This window comes from Ochotona curzoniae, unplaced genomic scaffold, assembly GCF_017591425.1.
Source record: "Ochotona curzoniae isolate NIBS_2020 unplaced genomic scaffold, NIBS_Ocur_1.0 patch266, whole genome shotgun sequence".
Classification (NCBI taxonomy): Eukaryota; Metazoa; Chordata; class Mammalia; order Lagomorpha; family Ochotonidae; genus Ochotona; species Ochotona curzoniae.
The window spans coordinates 437446-462275 of record NW_024466824.1 but is presented as its reverse complement, the minus strand read 5'-3'; the positions used below and the strand labels follow the sequence as shown (position 1 = coordinate 462275).

Here is a 24830-nt window from a genome sequence, read left to right as displayed (position 1 = left end):
TCCAACTCCCTTAGAAAAGACTTCGTATTTTATACCTTAATTCCTCCCCCCACGCCTTGCAGTAAGATAAGTGAACGTAAGAGCCAGTTAAGAGATAACACACACTCGTCCTTTTAGGAGAGGACCGACACTGCCCATCCACAAACACAAGCACCAGTGCCATTTAACTCCAAGACAACTGCCGATCCTGCTTGGGAAAGCAGGGAGGAAAAACAAGGGGAAAAATCCAACGGATTTCCTTTAAAATACTGACCATACCAAGTGAACAGAATTGACATGGTCCTATTATTTCATGATGATTAAGCTGCCTTCCTAGTCCTAAAAAGTAATGCCAACTGGATTTTAAAAACTAAAGTCAGCTTTTATAATAAAAAGTTTATATTCCAAAATCATCAACAACAGAGTGTTATTGAAACGATATTAACAGCCTCAGAATTTCAAAGCAGACCTCACGGCCACAGCTCTCATGGAAGGGGAAGGAATAAATCTTGGTTTTTAAAAATGTTGACTATAGAAATCAAAGTGGAATACAAGAAGATTTAAAGGAAAGGGAAATCAAATTCGTTGCAAACACAAGAAAAGGATTTCAATGTGGCTAAAATAAGGGTTTTCCCAAATTGTTAGTTGATCATTTTATCTCATAGCCATGCTCAAACTGGCAGAAAATGAACCTATGTTACCGAGAACAGTGATTCCCACACGGTAACAATGAAAAATCTTAACTTCGGATTCCTAGCGGATCGCAGGACCCTTAACAAGTCCTCAGTCACACCCCATCCATTGCCAACTTTAAACAGTTGGTGCTCAACAGCTCAGAATCCACTCTGAATTCAGAAACAGGTTCCTTCACCATTTTCTTTTAAGGATTTATTTGAAAGTTACAGAGGCTGAATCTTCTATCCACTGGTCCAGTCTTCAGACGTTAACAACAGCCAAGACTGGGCCAGGCCCAAGCCAGGAGCCAGGAAGTCCTTCCAGATCCACAGGCCATCCTTTCCTGCCATCCCCAGGCCATTAGCAGGGTGCTGGACCGGAAACAGGGCAGCTAGAATTCGAATCTGCATCCACATAGGGTGCTGGTATTACACACAGTGGCTTCGCCCATGACAACACAATGTTGGCCCCTCCATCATTTTCAATCATTATATGATCTGACAGAAATTATTAAACTACCTGAAGCCTCTCTTTCGTCCCTTGCAAAATGGGGATAAATAATTCCTACCTCAAAGACTGTTGGGATTTAATGAAACACAAGAAAAATGTTTTGTTAGGCACATGCCAAACACACTTCAAAGTATTTCCTCAATAAATATTCACTGAGTGAGCTAATGAAGTGTACATATCTCTTCCATTGCTTAAATTCTCCTTTTTCCACTAATCAACTTCCACATCCATCTCTATCACCACAACCTCCTGTTTTTTAGGAAACCTTCTTGAAGGTTTAGCAACCAACCACCAACTGGCTGCTTCAGAAGTGAGTTGACAGTTCAATCCATCTTCTTCATGCCCACATTTTATTCCAAAGAGACCAGAAACTCAAATTTATGTAAAAAAATCAGTCTGGTTGAAAATGCCCTTTCCCCAACTTATTGCCCCCCCCCTTGTAAACACGTTCTCACTGCTGTGTTCTGAGATCTACACATTCTGTCTGTTGCCCCCTCCTTGCTACGCCTCCCATGGTTACACAGCACCTGTCATATCCCGGGCACTTCCGTATCTGCATCAACACGACTTCCTAAACCCTTGGGACCTTGGCCGCCTCAATCCCTACTTTCTCGCCCCTCTTAATCACATGCGTCTCCCGCTCAAATGCCAATGGTTACAACATACTCCCTTACACATATTGCATATAACACCCCCCCCAAAAAAAGTCAGATATTTCCCAATTTTTTTCTTAAGTTACTTGCAGGGTAGAATTTAAGATCTTACGCTTTCCCTTCTGCAATTATGTCAGTCATTATCCTTTAAAGATGCTGGTCTTCCCATTAAAACTGACTTCTCCCACGTATTTTTTTTTTTTTTAGATCTCCATCTCTTTTTTCCTCTACCATGCTTTATAAGTGTTCTGTATGTAAATAATGGATTCTCCCACAATTTTACTATAGATCTGTAGATGTGTTTTTGACAATATTTTTATTTATTTGAAAAGCAGAGTTTCATGGAGATGAGGAGAAACAGACAAGAGAGGAAGAGAACAGGAATCCTCCACCTGCTGGGCGCTGCCCAGATAGCCACAATGAAGCCAGGAGCCTAGAGCTTCCCTGCATCTCCTATGTGGAAGCAGGTGTCCATGTAACAGGACCAGCTAAAGCTGCTTACACAGGTGCACTTACAGCTGGATCGGAAGTGGAGCAGCTGAGTCAACAGCCCACATGGGATGCTGGCCTTACAGGCAGACGCTTAACATACATCACAACCTCAGCCCCCTAAATCTGATTTTCAGTCACATCTAAAACCTTACACTCCACCATCCTAAACTTACTCTCATCAACCACCACTTCCTGATTATTTCAAAGCAGCAGCTTCAGTCTTTTCATCATGCATTAAACTAAACGTTGACGGTCTGTTAAACTTTCAAGCCAAAGACTGAAAGAAAAAAGAAAAAGAAAAAAAAAGATTGGGGACGGATGGTGCTCAAACCATTTAATAGTTTCCCTGAAACACCAGCTTCTTCTGATGCACAAGCACCAGTTCAAGTCCTTGCTGAAGTTTTTCCATCTTCCTTCTGACCACCTGAGCCCACAATGGCAGCCCTGAACCCAGCCCTGGCTTTGGTGGCCACTTGGGGAGTCAATCAGCAAGTGGAAGAGATCACTATCTGCCTCTCAAATAAGCACATTTTTTAAAAAGTAACAGTTTTAACTATGATTTTCATCATCATTCCCATAGAACTTCTCCATACTGTTTTACAAACCAATGCTCCACAAACACCCGAGCGCACACTGCTCAGCTAACCCTCTGGGCACGTCCCAGTCGTCAGTACCATGCTCTCATGCCCCCATTCCTGCTCCCATCTAATGACCACGCTTATTTCATACAAAAGTTAAGCCCCCCTAAGGCTACTGTTTGTCTGATTTGCCCCTGAAGTGCAGGTCTAATGCAGGATCAGCTTCCACCTCCCGGTAGCTCTTAAACACTGGCCACGGTAACAAGACCCTCTTTACTCACTGACATTTGTTTGACTCACACCCATGGTATCAACAACTACTCAGTTTCAGATGATGACAGTATGCTGAATGTCCCAATGCTCTCTTGGGCAATAAACCATGTATCTTTCGGTCCTTACTAGACATTCTCACCCAGCCCATGTACGGTTTCATGCAATGTCTGAAAGCAAAGGCACAAACTTCCCAATCTCATGTCTGGTTTTAGAATCTTTATCTCAGCGAGCACCAACATCATTGCCCTTCCAAACCACAAGAAGTTCCTTTTTTAAATTTATTTTTATTGAAAAAGATTTACATGGAGAAGGGTGACAGAAAGATGTTCAATCTGCAGGTCCACTCCCCAAGCAATGGCCAGAAATGAGTTGATCTGAGGAGCCAGGAGCCTCCTCCAGGTCTCCCACATGGGTGAAGGGTTCCAAGGGTTTGGGCCATCCTTTACTGTTTTTGCCGGCCACAAGCAGTGAGCTGGAAAAAAAGTTGAGCAGTTGGGATGTGAACCAGCACCCATATGGGATCCTGGCACATGCAAGGGGAGGACTTCAGAGACTAGGCTGCAGCACCAGGTCCTGGCCAAGTTCTTATGAGATTTCAAACTTTCATTTGGAGTATCAGTCTCTCCTTTCTTTATATCTCACACTCTGGAAATAATCCATTCTATTCTATGTGGCTCCCCAAACACAGCACGCATCCTCACACTATCAAATCTTTGCCCATATATGGTTTTCTCCCTGGTTTGCCACCGTCCCCTATCTGCCTTCCTTGACAACTAAGTCACTACTCTTCTACCTCGGGCTCAAACGTTCTCTGCTCCTAGATTTCCCAAACGGAACGAAGTTCACCTCCCTGCCTCTCCATCCTAAAATGACTTGATTTTCTCCGAGACCACGGCCTTCTTAAGAAGAACTTGAGTTTCTATTTCAGTTCACAGATAGCCTGGCACATCCCAGACATTATTCATTGAGCATGGCAGTCTTCCTAGCCTCCTTGAGACAATTTAATTAGCATTAAAGTTTCCATCTAAATAAGCTAATTTCCTTATTCTTATATGTACATTTCTGTACAAAATTAGTCAAGAATCCACATAATTTTATGGCCAGAAATATCTCCACGATCTCATAACACATGAATCAACAGAAGAATCCGAGGGGAACCAATTCCGGCCAGCGATCACATCCTCTACGGTACTGGACTGAGATCCACAGGCAGGGCTCCAAGGAAGCCAGCAACCCAAGCAAGCTAAGCTATTTTCTCCTGTCCTAAACCAATGAAAATTATCACTACTAATCAGTCTTTGTTTAAAACAACTACTTAGTCTATGATCACCCATCAAGGTATACCCTCTCCAACAACAAAAGAGGGAAAAAAAAATCAATAATATATTCACTTGTAACGAACCAACAGGCATTCCTCAAGCCATCACTTCCAAAATCGGCACCCCACATCCAGGCCACGAATCCAAGTCCCAGTGCTCTGCTTTGCATTCCAGCTTTTGCTCCTGGGCCTGCAAGGCATCAGGGGACAACAGCTCCCGGACTTGGTCTCCTACCACCGCTTGAGAAACCAGGAAGAAGTTCCTGGTTCCTGGCTTCAGTCTAGCCCAGCACATCAGCCCAACCCATTGCAAAGTGAAACACAGAATGGAGATCTCTCTTCTCCCTTGCCCTTCCTTTCTACCTTTCAAGAAAACAATTCTTTTAAAAGGTATTTAAATTCCCTGAGAAGCTGAGGGAGCTGAAAGCCATGACTGTGCTCACCTCACCAACTAGATTCTTAGCCCATGGGTGCGATCATGGCAGAGTTAAACCTTTTCTTTCACTAACCAAATTCTTACAGGATCATCTACAAACCTGACTTTACTGAGAGTCTATAAACATAGGAAAGATTCTTTTTTAATTACTCCCTCATATTTATATGGAGCTATTTTAACCCAGAGAAAAACAAGTACTTGCCTGGGTCATCCCAGACAGCAGGGTGAGATTGCAAAGAGACATCTGGTCATTAAAAAGAATACACTACCCGTCTCAGAACTGGAATCTTCTCCACAAAGAAAGGCAGTCTTGAAACTAAGTCCCAAGGCACTCAGGGAGACTGCTCTGAACCCTTCTCTGCACCACCCTGGAGCCCAATTCCACTTCCCTGTCACTTGTAATTCATCGTCTCCCAGGCAGGATTACAGCCTCCGCTCTGGGTCTCTCCAACCTGGGCCAGCATCTTCACAGAAGCCTGCGGAGTATTTCCTGGCTTAGAGCCAATCTTTGATGCAACTACAAAAGGTCAACTAAGAAGGCCTCAACTCAAATCCCAGGAGACAGACACATATGGGACCTCTTAGAAGGGCAGGAGTATAGCCAGTCCCCTGTGATACCCAGAAAGATTGAAGACAAACTCACCAAGTTTCAAAAGAACTGCATAACTTAAGACGGGGTCTGTCCTTGTTATCCTAGTAGTCATTATTTAAATGAGGTGGCTATTGATGAACTGAGCATTCAAATAACCAGTCCTGGTGCCTCTGTCCTCTATACTTACCCATCAAAATGCTTAGTATCAGAAACCTCACAGAATCCAACAAGTCAATAAAATGCAAATCCAGACCAAAGTGAAATATGGAAAAGCTGCAAAAGCTGTAGGACACTAACAAAATGTTAAAATCCCATAGAAAACAACTGAAAGATGGAGGCGCAGTAAAAGGTTACCACCTGGAGAGAAAGTCAACAAAGCCAACAACATACAATAAATATCTCAACAATAATGGCTGATTATCAAAGGCCGGAGTCCCGAGGCTTTGAGCCTTCTTCTATTGCTTTCCCAGGCCACAATCAGGGAGCTGGATGGGAAGTGAAGCAGCCGGGACACAAACTGGCATCCATGAGGAACCCTGGTGCTTGCAGGGGGAGCACTAGCCAGCTGCACCATCATCTTGCCAGGCCAGTATGCATATTCTAATGAGCCCATTAACTCCAAACTAGGATTCCCTATTCACTCCTCAGACTCCACCTGCCACATACCCCCCCCCCCACAGGAGTCTCTAGGAAAATCTGAGGGACAGCAAGACAGTAAGAAGACAGAGGTGCATTCCTGGGATTGTGTCTACCCCCAGCCGCAGGACCCCAGTTCTCCTATGTTAACTGCTAGGTGGGATACATTAAAACATTACATCCGGGGCCGACCTCTGGCACAGACACCCACCAACCACCCCAGCTTCTTACTGCTGCCTATCCTGGGTGGTAGCAGTCACGTGCTCAGTACTTGAGCCTTCACCACCCAATTTGCCAGCTTGAGTTCCAGGTTCTAAGCTTCAGCCTGACAGCTCCAGCTGATGTGGGAATCAGCCCTTAGGTTCAAGTTCTCCTCCTCTGCCTTTCCAATAGAAAAAAAATATGTATGTAGACACATACATGTACACATATATATAAAATACACAGGTCAAACAGAATCCACTACCAGGCTTGGGTATTGCAGAATTTCAGGAACAGCTAATACAAAAACACACCGAAGTGTGAAATTACGAATTTATCAATGAATCCATGATTCTATCAGCCTCCCCACCACTAATTTTCATAAGCAATAAAATGCAGTAAGATGAACTCCTGCAAACTGCAAACTGTCTACAGGCTTCTTGCCACAGCCAAGGATCATCAATAGTTAACCAGCCTCTCATCAGGACAGACAAGCTCTCACCCTGAGCGCCCAGGAGACAGAGGTAACCCAAGCACTCCGATACCTGGGAGCTGCCAGACTCGGGGGCACAGCCAACGCTCGCTTCACCACCACCAAGGCCGCACTGTTATGTTCAGTGCCTGTATTACTCTTAAACGATAAATAGCATTTGTACATCAGAAAATAGTATATCACAAAGTAAAGTATTACAATCCTAACCTAGAAGCTTGTCTTGGGGTTTTGTTTCCGTTTTCAGATCAGGTTCAGCTGAAAACTACCTTGGTTCTTGAACATCGTGAACCACAGATCATAAATGAAGACATTTTGATTTTATTCCAAAATCCTATATCTAAAAGACTGTGAAGCAACTAAGGCAAAGAATGCTTACTTTGAACTTTGGTAAACCCAGGCCCATTCAATCACCTCAAAATCAAACTTCACTGGGTTAATGGGTGGAAAAATTATTTTTGCAAGACTATTTACATGTATTTTTGTAAAAGTCATAACAAAATAACCTTACGTAAAAGTTTAAGGAAGAACTGGTGCCCTAACTTCAAACTCAGACAAATTAACTTCCACAGCTCAGGACCCAAAATAGCAAAATATGGCCTAATCATTGCAGCCTTCCACGTTTTCTCAGCACCAGCAGGTACTGAGCTAGGTACTGGCCAAGATGGATGGGGGGCTACTCACCAAGGGAAAAAAAAATAAGGTGAAACTTTCTTCTAAAAGGCTCAGTTGAATATTCAACATTCTACTTGAGCCATCAGGCTCATGTAAGGCCTTTTATCTGAATGAACTCATTTAATCCTCACATCAACTGAAGAAGGTGGGTACTCAAAATAATTACCACTTAACATGCATAGAAACTACCACTAGAAACTGAAGACATTTGCTTTATATTCCAGAATTTAAGCAATTCCATTTACAACATCAAAAATAGAATACACAGGAAGTACAAGACTCAATGAAATTAAAAAGCACTGTGGAAAAAAAATAAAAACCCAAATAAATTAAAAGATATCCTATATTCATGAATTTGATCATTTAATATTATTAAGATGGTAATACCAATCAAAGTAATCTACAAATTCAATACAATCCTTGGGTTCAGTGTTGTGACAATACAATAAACCATCACAACAACAGCTCCCTCTATTAAGACTTCGGCCATTTACCTGCTTCCGGTGCAACTCCCTGACAATTCACTCGAGAACGCGGGAGAGCGGCAGGGAAAGCCCTGCCACCTATGTGGGAGGACAGGATGGAGCCTAAGGTTCTTAGCTTTGGCCTTGAGTAGAGCGGGTACCAGCAGCCATTTGGGTAGTGAGCCAGCAGATGAAAGATCTCTTCTCTCTCCCTCCACTGCTGTCACTCCATCTTTCAAATACGTAAGTATTTCTTTTACTACTATAAAGCTATTATAATGAGGCAGGTATTTAGCCTAGTAACTAACATGGCTGTGTCCCCAGTCAGAGCCATGTCACTCCCAGCTGTGCTTCCTGCTAACGTAGATCCTGGAAGGCACCAAGTGACAGCCCCTGTGGTCGGGTTCCTGCCACCCACATGGGCAATCGAGACAACCAAGCCCAGCCCGGGCATTTGGGGAACAAGCCAGTAGACACAAATACTTCTCTCTCTGATGCCAACCTTTTTTTTTTTTTAATTAAAAAGCTATTGTGGGATGGTGGGAGTTTTGACACAGCAATTAAAATGCCACATGAGGCACACAGCCACATTAGAGTGTCAGCATCCCAGTCATTGTCGTGTGCTCATCCAGCTCCCTGCTAAATGCATATCCTGAGCAGATGATGTATTTGGGTCCCTAACACCCATCTGAGAGATTCATTTTGAGTTTTGAGCTCCTAGCTTCATCATGGCTCAATCCTGAACGCCGCAGGCACCCGGGAAGTGAACCAGCAGATGGAAGATCTCGGTCTCTTTTACTCTTTTTCAGTCTTGCAAATAACCACTGTATTTTTAAGGCAGCAGTAATGAAAACAAGTGATAAACTGGCCTACGACACTGAAATCAACAGAAGTGAAATTCAAGATATGAATCATCACTTGGCAATTAACTGATACTCCATAAAGGTGCCAACCATTTGTTGGGGGAATAAAGTCTCAGTCACAAAGAATATGGCACAACTGGACCACACTACATAACAAAGATGGAAGCTGAGGAGCCAGGACGATGGCTTAGCAGGCAACCACTATGGGCACTGGTTCTAGTCTCAGCTGCTCCACTTCACATCCAACCCTGTGCTGATGCCCTGAGGTCAGAAGATGGTCCAGGGCCTTTGGCCTCTGCACCCACATCGGAGATCTGGAAGAAACTCCTGGCTCAAAGCTTCGTATCAACCCAACTCCAGCCACTGTGGCCATTTGGGTAACGAATCAGTGGATAGGATCTATCTGTGTCCTCCCGCCCCCTCTCTAACTCTTTTGGTAAAATAATTGAATCTTACATAAATGGATCTAAATGTCTTGATCAAAAGCCTCCATGAGGCCTAAATATACAAAACTCCAAGGAAACACGAGCATCAACCTTCAGAATCTTGATTACACCAGTTTTTTTAAACATAACAAGAAAACTCCAAGGAACAATAAACTGATCATTAAAATTAAAAATACTATGTTAAAGGACATGAACACATAAAGAAATCTAAGAATGAGCAAAATATGTGCAAATTACATATCTAATAAAAAAGGCCAGCATCCAGTAATATAATAATCCAGTAATATAAAAATAATAGCCAACCATCCAATTAAAAAGTAGATAAAGTATTTTAATTTGGTGTTTCTCCAAAGAAGCAAAAGTAACCCAACAAGCGCATGGAAAAACCCTCAACATCATTTTTTCAAGGCAGCAATGAAATATCGCTTCACACGCACTAGGACAGCTCTACCCACACGACACCAGTACAGTGCTAGCAGACACTGGATCCTTCGGGCCTGATTACGGGGAGGGCGGTATAAAATGGTGAGGCTGCTTTGGCAACAGTCTCCTAGTTCTTACAAGAATTACAAAGACTTCCTAGATGATCCTGTAATTCACTGCACCCGAGATCTGAGAACATGTTCACATTCTTCAACAACAGAAAACATGTACACAAATGTTCACAGCAGTGCTACATGCAAAACAATCCAAAACCAAAAATATTTCATACGTCCATCAGCTGCTGAGTGAGAAGCAAGATTCCATGTATTCATATATGAAAGGATGGGGTGCAGCACATGTGCCACCCCATGGACAAATCTTGAAAGCATGCAGGAAGCCAGACATAAAACCCACGCTGCAGCTTCCGTGTATCTGAAACATCCACAACAGGGAGACCTGTCAGGACCAAAAGGTTAGTGGTTGCCAGGGACTGGAGAAAAACAGAAGGAAGCTGTTAGCACACCAAGATGATGAAAATGTGCTAGAAATAGACCGTGAAGATGATCTGGGTATGCCAAAAGCCACCGTACAGCTTCCAACAGCAAAATGGTGGCTTCATTTACTGGAACATGTTTCTCAAAAGAAATAAAAGATAGATTTGGGAGCTCGCCTGTGACCAAGCCAGGGAACTCCAGCAGTCAAGCCTCTAACCCTGACTCCACAGCTCTACACTGCAAAGCTTACAAACAGGCAATGGGGGAAAGGGGATGACCAACAAGGTACCTGGGAAGGTCAGGATGATTTGCCAGATGAATTAAAGAAAAACGGCACCAAAGCCAGTGTCCACATCAGGTGCTCCATCTGAGTTGTTTTGGGGGCGAGCAGAATGAGGCAGGCGCTGGCAGGCAAGAAAGCCACAAACAGCAGCAGAAGCTCGCCTCTAGACCGGCTTCCATAACTGGTTTTATGGAAACTAAACGACATCAAACCACACAGTCAAAGCTATTAAGACAATCAACATGTGGATGAAATGTAAAATCAACTTAAAATTTTTATGCCACACTTTGAGAAATACTAAACTTCATGGAGCTATTTATAAGGCTTGTCGATTCATAATTCATGTTTTCTCTGTTCGCCTACACAGTGTCCCTTAGGAACTTAGCCAATTATCACTTCGCTCATCCATAATTCCTAAAGTTCTCACCTCCAGCATTAGTTGTCCCTTATTTCCATAAAAATCTTCCATAGCTGCGAGGGGTAGTGAAACCTGGCTTTGTTACCTTAACAAACTCTACCAGGTCCACTTTACTCTTGTCTTGCTGAGGGGTTTCTTACCAATTAAATGAACAGGAACTCTAAACTAGTTCATTTCAATTTAAAAAAAAATCAACAAGATATTTAAATGCTGATGAGATCTGGGCCCAATATTACAGAGCACAAGGCCTTAAACTGGTATTTTCCACTGTTTGAATTGTTGCTTTCAGATCAACATTGTAAGCATAAAGAAAGTCTGAATGCTAACTCACTGGGCTGAGTCACTGGGCTGCTAGCTGGTGTTTCATACCACTTACACTACATCCGAATGCTTCTTTACCAACCCATGTTACTCTTAGATCCTTGTAAGATGAGTGTTATTGTCCCATTTTACAAACAGGGAGACCGAAATACAGACCGACCGATTTAAGAGGTTCGCAGGGCTCCTGTGAAGCACAAAGTCTGAACCCAGCGAACCCCGATGCTAGGCCCTCGGCCACCACTGTCCTGACGCGGCACCACCTCAATGTCATCGAGGTTTTTTCAGTAGTAGGAACTTACCCACTCATTTGCATTCCAATTTGTCAAGACTGGAACACAATTCTTACAGACTCGGTCCTTTCCAAACTTCATGCTTCTAATGTTGTATACTGCCCCTCACTCCCAACTGCTTTTGTCAAATCTTAGGTATCAGACAACTGTACTGCTCTAAGTACTTGAAGATATTAATGATTTTTTTTAACATGAAAAAGCATTTATATGAAAGTAAATAAAATCCAATTTTCCTGGTGTATGTATGTTTTCTGGTTTAAGTTAGACACTGGGCATTACAAGAAGAATCTCGGGATAAACAAATGGCATTCAAAAACTGCTCACAAACTTAAAAGCCACTTGCATCCCTTGTATTTAATTTTCTTCACGCTAAGGTCAGTTGTACCGCTCTACAGGTCACCCTCATTGTCCTGGGGAGGTGACAGCTAAAGAATCCTACAAGAACCACTGGTTTTCACACTGGCTTTCCCCTACCAAGCTAACTAAACTGAGTTACAAATGCACAATTCACTAGTACACACAACTGAAAAATCACGCCAAACAATATTCTCCTATTTCAATACAGAGAACACTGGATAAGCATACTCCAGCAACTCCACTCACAATTCTACCCTAAACATTCACATGACAGCCGGCAGAATTGCACAGAAATGTTCTTCACAATGCAGCAAACACCTCAACTGTTACATGAACTGTGGCCAGACACGAGCTATCTGAAGCCAAAGCCCAGAACATCTTGTGGGCCTACCTCATCAGAGCGCAGCCCAAGGCCGGGGACCATCCTCCCCTGCTGGTTCAAGCCACAAGCAAAGAGCTGGATGGGAAGGATCGGCAGCCAGACAGCCGGGACATCAACCGGCACCCATACAGGACACCAGCACCACAAGCACAAGTTTACAGCACAGTGCAGGCCCCAACATCGCTCTATAAAGACAAAGCTACAACTTGCAGAATACAGATAACATGACAGCACTTTGCTTATAGATGCGTATTTCACAAATACATGTGTGCTCATGAATACATTCCAAAATGATAGAAAAACATTTACCTTAATTCTTACTTCTGGGTAAGGGAGATAGAATAAGAAATGATGGTTGGGGCAGTGAGGTAGGAAGCTGCCCTTTACATTCACATCATTTAAAATAATTTTAAAGAAACATTTTCTTACCAAAGGATGTCCCATTTAGAACACATCCCTTTTGTGGTTAGACAGCTTTCAAATGGACACTATACAAAAAAAACTGCCATCACACTTGTATAAATAGCTTCCAGAATGCCAATTTTCACTCTCAAAAAAAAAATTCACAGTTTAATCAAGGTCAAAGCGCTGTTCTGTTGGAATGCTGAAGAGTGTAATAAAGAACAGAGTGTTATGAAAGAACAGCTAAATGTTTCTAATGCTATACTGTCATGAAAGGGGAAGGATTACGGAAGCCACATAGCTCACATTTCTACCACGTTGGCCTCCTAATTCCCTAATTCCACCCAGAAGAGCGTCTTACAACAGAATGAACTGGCCAGGCACGTTACCAGGAAGCTGGAATGGAAATGGACTGGGAATCAACAAGCACTCTGACATGGGCTGGGGTATCAAAAGTGGCGGCTTAACACACGGTACTACAAGCTCCTCCCCCTACTCCAGTTTTTTCACATACTTTTTGAAGCACCCACATACATACATACTATTAAGTATTATTCGGGCATAAAAAGGGATGCCCTGTGATGCAAGCTACAACATGAATAAACCATGACTCAGAGAAACAGATCAAACACAAAAGAATGCTGTTTATCTCTGTCTATTGTATTAACCATAATAAGCAAATTTCATGGAAACAACAACTGAAACTGAGGCTAGAAGGAGCTGAGCGAGGAAATGAAGAGTTACTGTTAATGGGTAGAGTCTCAGTTTAAGATAATAAATTTCCAGAAATCAGTGGTCACAGCTACACAACCATGTGAAAGTACCTAACGCTGAGCCGCAAATGCTGTCCAGACTTACCGTTTACAATCAAAGGACGGACACTCGGCACGGCGGCTGAGCTGCACCATGCGCCAGCCCGCCTGGACTGCAGTGGGCTCCTGCACCCCCAGCTCCGTGCCGAGGCACACCGCGGAACAGGCTGGTTCTCTCTCTGCCCACCATGTGGGTGAGACAGGATTCCTGGCTCCCAGCTTCAGCCTGGCCCAGCCCTGGCTACTGAGAATATTTAGGGAATATACCAGCAGACCAAAGCATCTTCTTAAAATATATAAATAAGCCTTTACAGGAGAGGGAAAAAAGTCAGCTTAAAATGTCAGTATGCAGAGGTGGAAATGCTGTAACAAGGCCCATGAAATCACTTGGTCTGGCCCTGCCAAGGTAACCACGGGTGGGACACAACATTTAATCTATCAATATAGCAGGCTAATTTTGAAGTCCATCATTTTGCACGGCCTGTAAATGATGTTATAAATACCCAAATGGCTCTTGGCAGAAAGCGTCCCTAACCATGGTAGAGAGGATGTAAGTACTGCACACTGTAAGGACAAAACTATCCAACTAGTTTGCTACCATCAAGCTTAAAAGACACACTTTATTTCTTCCTGCCAAAGAATGGACCAAAAGGCACTTTGCAACCTTACAGTCATTTCCAAACCGTCCCACCAAGCGCTTTTTAACAAGCATCGTCAAATACTTGACAGCCTGTGCTGAAGAACACTTGCCTGTCGAAAGACACACGACTTCACAAAACTACACACAAGTAAACAAGCTAATGCTTTCCTGATTTACAGTATCCAGTCCTGTAAATAAACCAACATGTCTCAATCCCAGCTTATAAACTCATTCCTGGTTTCTAATTCAAAAGCTGTATTTAGTGTGATTTCCTGGTTTTTTTTTTTTTTAAGGCTAAGCTATCCTTTGAACAAAGAAAAAATGGGCAAATCATTCCTAACAATTTTTTTGTAGCAACTAATTAGAAGACAAATTCCAAGTCTGACTCGGTGATGCCATCTGAGAGCTGGTCACTCCAGCTCGCTGTGATTGCACAGGGGAAAGCAATCGCACAGGACAGATGTGGGAGTTCCAGGCTCCTGGTCGCAGCCTCGCTCAGCCTGGGCCATCCAGCCATTTGTGGAGTGGGTCGGCAAACAGGTGCACCTGCACTCTCTCCCCCTACTTGGTCTCGCCCCCAACCACATCTCTGTGACTCTGCCTTTCAAACAAACCTGTTTGGGGGAGGGGTGGAGGTGAAACTGCAAGTTTTATCAAGCAATTTTACTAAAAATTCAAGCATCAGTTTAGTACACCAGAGACAATTCAGCGAAATGAGAAAGAAAACTTGATGGAAACTGGTTTTCAGGAAGCCAAAGGAAAGATACCACCATGCCACTGTGTTTGAATCTTCGTGAAAAGCTCCTTGATGCCACCACTGAGTTCAACATGTGCCAAACACTGCTGTGGGAGCGTTTCGCTCGTTAGCTCATCGGATCCATACAAACTCCTTAAGAAAACCTGATATTGTTGTGACTGCCTCTCCTTCACAGAAGAGGCAACTAAGGCACAGAGAGGTCAGGTAACTCCACCCAACATCACGCAGCTGGCAGGAGGACAGAACCGAGAAACAAATCCAGGTAACCTGGTTCCAGGACGACATACCAGGTACTGCCTTCTCCTAAAGCCTGCAGTGAGTTCAGAACCCCAGTGTAACAGCTGCTCTTTACCATGTCTCCTAATGCCTGTAGTGGGTAAACTTCGCAACCCCTGTGTCACTCAACTGCACTAATACTCAAAATCTTCAGTATTCATCTGACAAAAGTCTCCAATAAACATGACTCAAAACAAAATAAATACCAAATGTTATAAATGCCCATCATAGACCTTCAGCTTTTTACGTAGTTCGATGTCCTGGCAAAGAACAGTGTAATACAGACCTGCGGTGCATAAACCACAGCAGTGGAAATGCAAAGCAGGACACAGCATCTGTGCTGTGCCGGCCACACCGTCCTCCATCATTAACTATACATAACGCTGTCTAGTCCAACACTGACACCAATGTCTTAGGGAACTTTGCCAGACACCCTGGCTTTACCTGAGCCCTGACATGTCCACCTGTCTGGCTGTACCAGCTCCTCCAAAGCCCAGGCGCACAGCGGCCTGCAGGAATTAAGTCAATTCCTAACAGGCTTCAACTTAGGCTTAAGAGCCTGTTACTAAGTCACATTAGTATTGTGATCAATTTTTGAGTTTCTTAGGCACAGTAAAATCTTCATTTTCAGTGTCAGTTGAGTGTTTGACAGTCACATAACCACTACCCTAAAAATATGGAACGCAAATATACATAGTAGAGAATTGTTCCATTAACCAAAACAGCTTCCCTCTGAGACCACACAGCCACTCACCCCGCAAGGTGACAACTAATGATCTCTTTCTCTCCTGGTAAATCGGTCTTTTTCCTCTGCAAAAATCAATAGAAACTTGGCTTTTGACTCTGGGTTTCTTTCACTTACGCAGTGCATATTTCAGATGCGGTCTGAGTGACAACCCTTCCCCAGCCCCAACCTCAGGTCTGCCCCAAGCTTGCTGCGAGATAACACTCCACCCACAAGGTGCTGGCAGGCAGACTTCAGGAACTGACTGGGGCTAGAGGGGGCCATCAGGGCCGTGGCCCTACGAGAGGCAAGAGACCATCACACAGACACACACTCTCCATCTCTTTCCTTCTGACACTTGGTACTCCACAAGAACATCAGCAGAACCGAGCAGGTGCCAGCACCATGCCCTGAAGCCATAACACTCAACAAAGCCAAACTGTCCCCTCCAAAATAAGTTACACTAAAGGGTTTCTTTTCCGTAACAAGAAGCTAAAGTACCTGCATCACTGGTGCATTTATTTTCACCAGGAAAATGATATTTCAGCATATGCTTTGCATTAGAGTTTGCTCATCTGTTCAATAATTAGGGAAAATGTGAATGGTTATTTATCAAAAGCAAAAAATACGTGTTTTACATGAACCAAGGTTTTTTGGTGAGTTTATTTTTATTTTTTCGATTTTCATCTACGTTAAAGAAGAATAACAGACACAAGAACCTACTATGTTCTCCCACAATGAGGCTCCTGGCTTATGCTCACCACCCTGGCCACGGCAACCTGGGGAGTGAACCAGCACATAGAAAGTCTGTCTCTCTTCTCTCTGTGACTACAGAATCAATAAATCTCTAAAACAAGAAACAGCCAGAGGACTGGCAGCATGGTACAGCGGGCAAAGCTGCCTCCATGACACTTCTCAAAGCACAGGTTCAAACACCGGCTCCTCTCCTTCAACCCAGCTCCCTACTTCTGTGCTTAGAAAAGCAGAACAAGGAAGCCCGTGGATTTCTGTCCAGGTTTGATGCCTGCTTCTAGATCTTCACTCCAGCTTTACGCTAGCACAGACCCCAAGGGGCAGTGGTGATGGCCGAGTGAGTCCCTGCCTCCTGCCTTGGGATCCAAGCCTAACTTGGGTCTGGGTAGGCATTTGGAGAACAAATCAGATGGCACTGCTCTGCGTCTGTCCCCTTCTCCTTAAAAATTAGGGAAAAAAGAATGACTTTTTTAAAAAGTTAAAAAAGAGATTTATTCTATTTTTCTCAGAAAGTCAGAATACAGAGAGGAGGAAAGAGGAAGCTCTTGTGCCCGCTGACTGGTTGCTCCTAACAGCGCTGACGTTAGCAAGCAGAGTACTGTGGGGAAGTCCTTAGATGACCAACAGAGCTTATCCTCAGAAGTTCAAGAGAACAATGGAGCAAGTCTGACCCCTCAATCATTCTTTGATTTCCTATCTGATGGGACCTCTGGCTCATACACGTGTCCCTGCTATGGCAGTGCCATTCACTCTGAAGCCCTGGCCAGAACCAAGCCAATGCCAGGACTACGTGGCTGAACCCCTAGACTAAGCTAAGCTCTTTCACCCATTTTTAACGAGAGTCTTGTCTTAACACTATATTCTAAAGTGCTGTATCAGTTTCTCAGATATATAATCAGCAAGTAGTTTTTCCCAATCTTTGGTTTCTCTTTGCTGTGAGCATCTTTCCAAGAACAGGACACACTGAAGTACGACTGGCCCAAAAAAGGATGATTTCAGTATCAAAAACATGTCTGCTTAATCCAATCTTACATTTATGTCTAAGGTCAATTTTAAGATATTACATAGGGCCCAGCATGTTGGCTCAATGGCTAAATCCTCATCTTGCATGCACCTGGATCCCCTATGGAAGCCAGTTCATGTCCCAACTGCTCTACTTCCCACCCAGCTCTCTTTGGCCCGGGAAGGCAGCAGAGGACGGCCCAAAGCCTTGGGACTCTGTACCTGTACACAAAACCTGGAAGAAGCTCCTGGTTTCTAACTTCGGATCAGCTTCGTTCCAACCATTGCCGCTGTTTGGGAAGGGAACCAGCAGATGGAAGATTTTTCTGTCTCTCTTTCTCTGTAAAATCTACCTTTTCCAATAAATCAATCTTAAGAAAAAAGATGTTGCACAAACTGTCAATTCATTTTTAAAATATTTAGTGGTTTATCCAAAGTTGGTATCTTTAATACCATATTTACTCAAAAATTGGTTTTTTAAAGATGTATTTACTTATATAAAAAGAATTATAGAGGCGCGGATAGAGAAAGGGGAGGGGAGAGGGAGAGAAGGAGGAAGAGAAAGATGTTCTATCACTAGTTCACCCCACAGAGAGCTGCAAAAGCCAGGACTGGGCCAGGCTACAGCCAAGAGCCTGCCACGTGAGTAGCAAGGACCCAATGCTAGGACTGTTCTCTGCTGTCCATCCCAGGCCATTAGTAGAGAGCTCAATCTGAAGTGGAACAGCCAAGAAGACACCAGCCTTACTTACTATGTGACAACACCAGCTCTAACAAATGTTTACTGAGTTCGCAGTTTGGCCCAGGGATGTAAGGGCCAATAAAAGGCCCTGGGTAATACGTGAAAGGCGAAGTGGTGAACCAAAATCTAAGACCAGCAATGTAAAAAAGAAGTAAGGCCATGATAACAGGGCAAGGGAAAGCACTCCGCGGCTAACGGAGGGGCCCTGGTGAGCTGCGCAGTAGGTGGACACTGGCATTCCACAAAGAGGAAACACACAGTAACACCGAAACGCAAAGTGTAAGACATGGTAGGGAAGCAGTAAAAGCAGGAGGAACTGCTCATCCACTCCGCCTTTACGGCACACCTGCCCAAGCTTACACTTTATGGCAGCACTTCTAAGGACACGAAAAAGCTAAAAACTCTTAGGCAAATAAAGGAATAAAATTCTACACAATTATGGCTAATACAATGTTTACTTATAAAAAGGTGCTTAGGATAACAAGGCTCAGAGCATGCGCCATCCCCGATGACGGCAGAGGTGCAGAGCCTGCCTCAACAAGAGACCTACACTATGTCGCCAAGAGAACGACCAACAACGTGCACCACAGGGCCAAGGCCCCAGCACCTCACACCTCCCTGTCCAGCTCAGCTGGCCTAGGCCAGAGCCCTCACCTGCACTCACTCCTCCTTCAGTTCCACCAAAATGCCCAGTGTCACCAGCTGCCACAGCCACCGGCAGAAACCCTCCCTTCCACGTCTCCGGGAATTTAAGCTCTGCCTGCCTCGGCTCCTTCCTGGCGCCTGCCTCCCTCTTCCCTCGTTCTACAGACTGGATGGCCACCGCCCAGTGACGTTCCAGTCAGCGTTGACAAATGGGCTCAGGTGAACAGGTGTGACAGCTCCAGGTGCAACAGAGCCTCCATCTCAGCACACTCACCTATCTGCTGATGAAGCATTTCTCATACAGACCCTAAATGAAAGCATGAAACTTTGATCTTCCCTAACAATTTTGCTGATTTTTCACTCATGTAAAAAGCAGCAGTACCAGTATGTGAGCAGGCATTTGGTCTAGCATCCAAGACACCTCCCAACCCACTACAAAATCTGAGCTGACGGGTTCCAGTTCCTAACTCCAGCTCCCTGGCAATGCGGAATATGGAAGGCGGCAAGCAATGACTCAGTCGGTCGGCTTTCCACCGCCCACATGGAAGATCTGGATTGAGCACCCAGCTCCTGCTTTGCGCCTGGCACAATGTCAGTGATTTAGAGAATTCAGAGCGAACTCGTGGATGAGCATTCCCTTTCCCCACGTCCCCACCCTATCTCTAATTTCAAGCCATAAAATAAAAGCTATAGGTGAATTAACTTCTTGAAAACTAAGAAATGATGATGACCCACGTAAAGATTAACTGCTATCTAGAAAAAAAATCTCACCTCTATCTTCAATATACTTTATTATTCTAGAATAACACTCTTTTCTATCACAGCTCCAACTCTGAAGCAAACCTTACCGAGCCTTATGTGTCCATGCATACATGCTCCTACAGTCCCACCCCAGGCAGTGGTGCAAAGACTGGCAGCCTGCTCAAGAATCACAGATTCTTATCAAGTCAAAGAAATTTTAGAGGTCATCTGATCAGGGGTATCACTTCTCCGTCTGTCACTGTTGGAAAGCTGCTTCCCTTATTCCCAGCCTTGGCTGGCAGCCCTTGATATAAAGTCTGACTTCTCTGTATTTCTGAGACCTCAAACGCAATGTCATGGATAGAACATTCAATAAAAGTTAATGATAAAGATTAATAAACAAATGGTTAATCCCAGGTTGTCAGTTATCCAACCTCTTGCTCCTTCCTTTGGCTCTCAGGCCTCCTTGCACAGTCTCAGCACCAGGCATCTCGACTCAACAATTCCAGTAACCCTGAAACCTCAAGAAGAGTGCCACGTAGTACACCAAGCACTGGATCTGGAATCCTAAGCCCGGGGTCAAGTACTGACTGAGCCCTCGCTAAGTTTTATAAACTTTGGGAAAGATACTGGATTTGTTGGATGGCAGTTTCCCGGCCTCGGAGTGTGAGTGCTAAAGGTGTCGATGAGGACATGTGCTGATTTTCTATCTGTACAAACTTCTTCGCCCCACCTGTATCGGGCTTTAGGAAGCAAGGCCTGACCTCCAGAGCAGGCCACAGTCTGGTAAGTGATTGACTTTGCTGAATGAGACTAGGCTCCTTTGTTCTTCAGCCGTTCCTTTTGGGACAAGGTTAGAGCTGAAGAAAGCTCCCTCTGGGAGGGCACCTGCTCATCAAGGGCAGGGATGAGCATATGGGATGCCTTGATCCATGCTCGGTTGCCACGACAACAGGTTACAGGTCTTGACTCCTGCTTCCTTCTAATGCAGACCCTGCCAGAAGGACCTGCAGACTCTTGTAATGGGGCTCCTGACATCCGCATGGGAGACCTAATGAAACCAGCAGATAGGAAAGCATGCATTCTCTCTCTCCCTCCCCCACCTCTCTAATAAAACTTACTGTGACATTTTTGAGGTTCAGTGTTTTACATTCTTGAATTCATTCCACACAACTATAGGTAGCAACATCTTAAAGGATCTTCCTGAAACTACTCATGAGCTTCTCATTTATTTGCCCCAGCTTTGTGGCACAGCAAGGTAACCCCCATGGTACAACACTAGCATCTCAAGTGGCTCATATCCCAGCTGCAGCTGGGTCCAGCTCTAGGCCAATATGCCTAGGAAGGCAGCAGACGACCACCTTAGTGCTTGGACCCCAGCATCCAGGTGGGAGACGCAGAGGAAGTTCCAGGCTCCTGGCTTCAGCCTGGTCCACCTCTGGCCATTGCAGCCATTTGTGGAATGCATCAGCAGATGAAAGATCGTCTCTCCATCTTCTCCTTTCTCTGTAAATCCACCTTTCAAAAGCCCAAAAAATAAATCTTAAAGTGTTTTATTTGTTCTAAAGGTAGAGAGATAGGGAGGAACACGAGCAGATTTTCCATCTCTAGGGCATACAGTGTCACTCAGATTACAGGTCACCAACATGGCATCACACAATTAAGAATATGATGTGACAGGTAAACTGAACGTCCACCACACAAGCCTGTATTAGGTAAGCATTTCTTTCACTGAGCTTAGGAGATGTTGCACAAACAGAGAGCTTAATGGGATAGTCACCAATAAGCACTCGGGGTACAGCTCTGAAATGCTTCCCCATCAAAAAACCATGCTCGCACAAGAATCCCCTGGTGAAAACCAACTCCTGGAGCAATCCTGAGGGTGCGATCTATTTGCTCTGCAGCAATAGCTCAAAGAGCTAGTCCTCCACCTGCAGGCACCAGCATCGCATACAGGTGCAAGTGCATGTCCTGGCAGCTCCACTTCCCTCCAGCTCGTTTATGGCCTGGGAAGCAGTGGAGGATGGCCCAAAGCCTTGGGACCCTATACCCACATGGGAGACCTGGAGGAGGCTCCTAGCTCCTGTCTTCAGATCGGCACAGCACCAGCCGCTGCGCTCACTTGGAGAGTGAATCATCGGACGGAAGATCTTCCTCTGTCTCTCCTCCTCTCTGTATCTAACTTTAAAATAAATAAATCTTTAAAAAAACATTAAAGTATGACTTATGCCCACTTATGGTAGCATTATTACCTTGGGGGAGGGGAGGAACAAACTGAGAGTCAGACAACTGGGATCTGAATCTTGGCTCCTTGCTTTTTTCTGATTCCTTAAATTAAGTTTCATCTCCCATAAGCCTGTTGTCCTCATCTATAAAGTGCTGCTAAAGTAACAATTATGATTCAGGCAAGTGAGTAATTACACAGGGAAGCAAGCACACAGGAAGCTGGCACGGGCAGCCGGCTACAAGAGGCGTTGCAGGTTCCCACACTTAGAAGCAGACAAGAGGCAGTGGGGCCCGTTTCTTCATTTGGGTTTCTCACGGACAGTTGAATTACATACATAGCCTTTCAAGAAAATTAACAGAATCAGTAATGGAAGTTCTCTTTAGGGCTTAAAAACACTAAATTTGAAGTGGAAAACTTTGCTGTAGCTTAGGCCCAAGAAATATACATGTCAACATCACGTGTGAGGACAGCTGACCTGTCTGAACTCAGCGACACTAACATGGTCGCTCAGATCCCACCGTGCAGCTCTGGCCTCGTAACAAGGAGTTAAGTGGGGCTCAGAAACCGGCTTCATCATTCCGAGAATGTGCTGGCTCTCAGAATCCATGAGTCAGAAACACACCAGAAGCTCTAACAACCCGGATCGCCTAGCCAGGTTATTCACCAGACTTGGCATCCAGCAGGTTTTGGCCTAGTCCAAAAATGGAATCCAACATCAAAGGGTAAAGATTTATGAACAGGGAACATACTCAAAACTTAAAGGCATCAGAAGACCTCGAGGTACAATGGCAGCATTGTTGCTGGTAGCACACTGTATCTGGAAGCCAGATTCATTTCAACTTGAGATCAGTACGCGTATTTATAAATAAGTCTCACTTGGACCACAAAAGCTGCAGAGCAGTGCCACCTTAAATCCTTTTTAGGACAATGCAGGATATGAATGTATTCATACCAAAGTAAACAGAGGCGCCTTGCCCGAAGACTTGGCCTGATTTGGTCTTAACTCTTCAGGCCCCATTAGATAACACAGTAAGCCTCAGTGAAATGGTTCAAATGGCATATCCAGTCCATCTTTTCATGTTAGCCTTGTGACTACAGGAATCCAAATGTAACGTGTGAGTCCGCACCACCCTGAATGCCTCGGGTCTACACACTGCCCACAGCTCCCCTCAGACCAAGGAGACCCCCCTGGCCTCAGTCAGAAGCAAATCAAAAAGTGTTACACTGGAAGATACGAACTACCCTACCACTCCAACCTAAATTCTAGAATCATTAAGGAATGTGACAAATACAAGTGACTATTGCTTCAAACACTACGAGCCAAATGCAAACTTTTCATGAATTTCTACACTCTGGGATTTTTAAAACGTTCAGAGGGTAGAAAATAGGATGCCTACACAACAAAAATCCTGCTGCTTTCTCATTTCATCATAGCAGTACACTAAAGATCACAGGAGTAATTTATAACATATTCCACAGTGAAAGCACTGGAGGTGCACAGGTGGTATGTGTTCTGACATCACGTGTCGTGTTCTTCGTTTAGGTAACCTAGAGGAGAGTCGGTGCTGGACCACCCAACAGGGAGAAGCAGCAGCAGCCTGGGGGAGGAGAAACCTCCTCCTCCATCTCATTAGGGTCACTTTGGGCTCCCGGAACTCCATCTGTCAAAGGACTGACACGAGCACACAGGATGTGCCTACAAACACACAGCACAAAACAAGTGATAAGTAACTCCAAAGCGTGGCCAGCATTTGGGCTTCCATCCCAGCTGAACAAAGGGTAACAGTGCGTGAAGAGGACAAAGGAAGTGACCTGTTCCTATCTGAAGGAGGGGTAAACTGTCACGAGCTGATTAGAAAGTATATCGCAAACAGCACTGCTGAGCAAGCAGCACCCTCACCTGTGGAAATAATGTCATCTTTCGGACAGAAAGGGAGAGGGCAGAGAACTAGATGCCGTTAGCTGGAAATCGCCTTTACACCACAGTAGCACGTGCTGGAGCGGCATACGCTGATGCTACTCTACATGACCAGGAAATGAGAAAGAAGTCCCAAAAAGTTCAGAGGCTGCGCCTCCCTTTGACTCATCTTGATGTATAATGCACTTCTTGAAGCCTTGAGCAACCGCAAGAATGTGCCTTCTGCTACTCCCCTTTTTGATTCTGCAGGACAAGAGGCGCCCTGGGCTCTGCGAGGACCTCCTCAGAACCTGCAGTCACCCACCTCTGCACTCTTGCTGCCTTCAAGGACATTTATCTAAAACACCCGAAGCAGTACTTTCCACATATTAATGTCGTAAGCATTGTGAGCAGTACGACTGCAATTAACAGCACTAGAATCAAATTGCTTAGGTAGAAATTTTTAAACCTGAGAGACCACACAACACAACCACCTTGTGGTCAACATGTTTAAACCAGACAAACAACATTCTTTTAAAATCCCAAGAAGAAAAGGAGTAGTTTTCTACCCTTGAAGTCGACGATGTACTGTCTGAACAAAGAAAATGAAACAGCCTGAAGAACACGTTACACAGCTGCCCTCGATGCCAAGTTGCCATCTTCAGCTGGAAAAACATTTATCCAAAGCACTCATTTATAAGTGCCCGTTTTTAATGTTGTATATACCTACGACTTAACTACTGAGTAATCTTTTCAAGCAAATAAGAAGTCTTGAGTTTCTCAATCAGAACTATCACAGAAACACTGATTTCAAACCAAGTTAACGCCAAGAAAGAAAAGACACTACTACTTAAAAAAAAAAATGTGTGAAGACAAACTTGGAATCTGATTATGGAAACAGAACCCACACTTACAGAGGTCAGGTGTCAAAGCCACAGCACCCGAGTTTGGAATACAACTTTC

General features: G+C 44.4%; 1 protein-coding gene across 4 annotated transcripts in view; it reads right to left on the bottom strand.

The window, feature by feature from the left end:
• The window catches only part of LOC121166953 (SRSF protein kinase 2), a 167964-nt gene that overhangs the window by 104241 nt on the left and 38893 nt on the right, over positions 1-24830 (bottom strand). The window lies entirely within an intron of this gene.